Consider the following 4710-nt stretch of genomic DNA (forward strand, 5'->3'; position numbering starts at 1 on the left):
GTAAAACATGTAATTCAATATTATCTAAGAAGCTGTTTGCATATAGTCATTTGATTCTTTGGAGGACTGGCTGATAGATTTCCCACAGTAAAACTGTTGAATTAATATATCCACTTCCTGGAAATGTTGTTTATTGTTTTGACACTGTGATGAATCTAAACTGCAAAAGCAAATAAACATAAGATGCTGGGTTGTAATAATAAATTGGTGATGTGTATTGATGATGTTTGTTTTTTAAATCTGGGAACATTTTCCTGTGTGAAATGATAAATCAAAGTTTCATCTGTCAGGATTGTAAACTATGGTTTGCTACCATTGTGAAACTCACACACGCACTTTAATAAAATAATGCAAAAATAGGAAATAAAGGCCATAAATTAAAGTGCAGCTGAATTAAAACTGTCAGGAAGCAATTAGGAGAACACCATAATTCCTCCAAATGGGGGCCAAAGTTGAACAGATAGCAAAATACGTGTTAAATGAAAATAACCAATTTTGGGAGTGTATCCTTGCCAAATGTTAAAGGTCACTAGACTCTGTGGGGCCTTCCCTCGTGTCCTCTTCTCTTAGTCAGCAAATGCATCCAGCGACACAATCCCACAAGAAACGACATGAGAAATGGGTTCGAGATGCACAAACAGGACTGAGATGTAGTGCAGAGAAAATGGTGACCCCGTCCAACAGATAAACAAATAACTAAATAAATCCTGGGGACACTGGGGGTGAGGGAAGCTACCCCCGAGGGGGTCAGAGCAGGAACAGATAAATCTCCCTTAAAGACGCCATGCCTCTGCACAGTTAACCTCTTAATCAACCCCAATCGGCCAAAGGAAACAACGCTGACTTTCAAGAAACGTCATCATCTGTGTCTCTGCCGTGAGTAAACACCCTCGCACATTTGCACAGTGTGACTGTATGTGAATGTGGGGTCAGTCACTCCTGAATTATGACAATGTAATGCCTTGCAAAAAGCCCCTAAAGTGTATCCTCAGTGTGTCTGAGATTAAGATGTTGAGATTTAAGTGATTCACTTATTCACATGCTGTCTTTTTTGCAGACTCACAGTACTTGGTAAACTACAATGTACTTCTTCCTTGTCTGTCCATCAGCGAGCCTCTCCAGAGCAGCTCATCAGCGCTTAACCTCCTGCGAGCACAAGAGCATCCAGATACGATCTGTTCACGGGTCATGCAAGACACGGGCGGCAGACGTAAGACCTCCTAACAAACATGTCATTCTTAGCTTTGAATTTCTATTTCGGTAGCACGCTCAGGTTACATACCTGCTCGCTTGATGGCTCCTTTCCTCAATGGGATCATATTTAGCAAGCGGAGCATTGCATTGTGGGTTCTGGTGTTGTCAGGCCGTCCATAAATTAACAAGCAAACCGGTGGCCTCTGCATTTCCTAGGCCATCCGGTGCGGTCATGTTTACCACCCCCTGCCCCTGCCCTGACACCCTCGTGTGTCAGAGCCTCGCAGCACCAGTTGGTCCAGCCATCCATCACTGAGAAACACACACTGGCAAGCTATTCTGTGCATTTGTTTAACTTACTTTTAGGTATGATAGTGCAAGGTTCACTGTGATTAGATGGTTCAAGGTGCAGCAGCTAAATCAGTCACAGAAATTATGTTGCATTCTTTTTCCACCTTCTTATTGGGATCCCAAAAACAAAACTGAATGTCATGACCTTTATAATTAGTTTTTGACCTGTGACAAATACGCTTGAAAACAAGTCTGCAAAAGTCTATGAGAAAACATGTGTTCATAGTGTGGTGTTAAGAAATACTTGTGTCCCCCTCAGGTCAGCTTTTATCTCCAAACATTAAACATTTGGCAGGATAAACATTTTGAAACTAACAGTGGTATAAACTAAGTACGTACTTGTGTAATGCTATACCTGTATGCTACTTTATACCTCTACATCTCAGAGGCACATTTTGAAAGCTTATTTTTATGTTTGTCTAAAAGCTTTAGTTACCTTTCAGATTAAAGTTGTTGTCTTCTTCCTGTCCAGTGATACATTGAAGGATTATTTGTCCCTAGCTGGGTTGAGAAAGAGATCAAACTTAAGCTAAATAAATGATTTAAAAACCTTCTTGGATCAGCTGGAAAATGCATTATCAGAAAGATGAAAACAGGGCTGTTTCTTTGGGCTCATTCAAAGTTGCCTTCATTGAGATTTGTGGTTCTCACCAGTCAGTGACAATATAGGATAATTTTAAAGAATATGATGCATTAGATTAAACTATCTATCATACATAGTGTAATATAGTAAAAACCTGTATTATTGATGCTGACTCTTTCAGACTTTTCCCAGTTGTAAAGGGTCTGAAAAGTTCTCTCATCACTAAAAATAACCAACAATACACTTTAACGTTATTGTGTGAACCGTCTAAATGCAGCCAGGGAGATTTCACAAATGTCACTTAATTTGAACTGTTTACGAGTTTTAAAAAGAGCAATAACTTTACTTTCTAAAGAAACTGAGGGAGATGTTGTCTTTATTGAGGGATTAATGTGAGGAGATCACATACAATAGTAAACCTGAAGTTGATCCTCATTTAATGAACCCCTTTTCTGGTCAAATTCATCATAAGCCTCAGCTGTATAGAATTACACTCTAATTATTGGACCCCAAACCCTGAGGTGCCCTTGGCCACTGGCCTACAGCTCATGGAATCTGCTAATAGCGAGTCACGGGGCTAATTGGGAGACAGGTAAGGTTACATGTGACAGCAATTAAGCCAACCTCATGGCCTCGGGCGAGAACCGCGTTCAGGACCCCTAAGTGGGGTTTTGTCTTTTAGGCTTTCTTTCCTTTTGGGAGAAGCAAAGTTGGGAATTACAGTTCCTCTTTTTTTGTCTTTAGATAGATAAGATTCTGTTAACCGGATGTAAGTTGCTGTTGTTTCGTAATTCAGCTGCTCTTTCTCTGGGCATATATATATAAATATAGCCCAAAATAATACGTTATTTTAACAGCTGTTTCTCTTGTTTTTGTTTTGTTTTTTTGTATCCAGTTTATTATCATTATTAGTATTATTATGATTATTATTATCATCATCATTACAGTAGGAGTTAGTGTATGGGTAATGTGCTGCGTAAGTATCCATCTACAATCGTAGATGGATATAGATATATCGATAGATGATGTATGCATGTGCTTCAGAGGGGAAGTGTGAGAGCGTGTCTAAACACATTATCGCTTCTCAAACCCCGGTCCCATGCAGCACAGGCTGATGGGACACTCGCCCCCTGGCAGCGGTGTTGTTGGAATTACCTTCACATGACAAATCAAGACCGATCTGGGAAAATAATCAGGTCCCCGCTGCTCTCGGTGTGGAAAGAAACCCATTAGAGAACAACACTGTCACTGTTAATTACCGCAACAGCCTTTTGTGCGCTGCCAGAGACTGTATAACACATCAAAACGACAAAATCAACACTTTCTCGACTGGTAAACGATTTAGGGAGTTTTATGGCTTGGTGAGAAGTTTGGCACCTTTTGTTTCTGTTGCAGAGCTGAGAGGAGCATTTCTGTAAAGCTAAATAATAATGTAGTATTCTGCAAGATTGGTTGTTAGTTAACTTTTTAGCACTTTTAAGATAGAATATTTAAAATTCTAGGTGGGGTTAAAATGTGTTGACATGAACCAGTCTGTTAGAAAACATCTGTGGGATTACATGCACAAGACAGCTGCCTAAGATTAATGGCAAGGCAATGCTGCATGGTAGATAAAACGGTTGGTAAACCGTGACCTTCAGTCGCTGATCAGAGGGCAAAACAATAAACAACATGACATTATATTTTCAGAGAAAACATTAATTTTTATTTCATGTCAGGAAATGACCTTAAAATATGGGAACCAGACAGCCAGTGTCATTTCGTAAATCGTAAAGGACATGTTTTAGTCGTATGCAAATGCTTAAAACAAAAATAATGTAACATTTTCTCTATACAAAAATTAGGGGAGAAATTGCTTTGTTCAAACTCTTATTATATACCTATTTCTTATCTGTCATTGAAAAACAGAAGCTGTAAAAATGCAATTATTGTTCATTTCTACTACTACTTCACTGAAAATAAAATATTCTGGTTTCCATATCCCTTTTAGACCAGGATTATCCGCCAAATTACTCACAAAATCATGATCACAAAGCTTAGACTGAGATTTAAAGTAAGGACAGAGACACTTTCCAGTCTTTACCCCCCTGTAAAGTGAAGGTAAACTATGTCATTAAATAGCAAAACACATGAGTGGAGAGGAACTTTAAATCCCTTCTCTCTTTATTATAAGTATGCATTATTATTCTTTAAAAATATAACGATTAAAACAAGTAAAGTAGAACACACACGAATAGTTCCCAGAGCTTATTTAACTTTACAAACGTATTTAAATTACAAACTAACAACATGTTTATTGCACCTCTAAACAAACAAGATGCAGTACATAGTATTTTCAATGGGACACTTTAAAGTACTTGTATCACAACAACCGCGCCTGTCAGTCAAACCCATCCTAATCGACTGCCGTCCAATCAGAGACGCTCCTTACTTTTTTAACAGACTTTTGTGGCCAATCACTGCAGACCTTTTATGTCTCACCTCTCCCGCTGAGGGGAGGGGACACTTCCTTATATGGTACGTATGACCTAATATGGAGCGCCGCCAGGGGGGCAGCCGTACGAGGCAGCCTGCTAGTGACA

The sequence above is a fragment of the Pseudochaenichthys georgianus genome, chromosome 16 (assembly GCF_902827115.2).
Source record: "Pseudochaenichthys georgianus chromosome 16, fPseGeo1.2, whole genome shotgun sequence".
NCBI classification, from domain to species: domain Eukaryota; kingdom Metazoa; phylum Chordata; class Actinopteri; order Perciformes; family Channichthyidae; genus Pseudochaenichthys; species Pseudochaenichthys georgianus.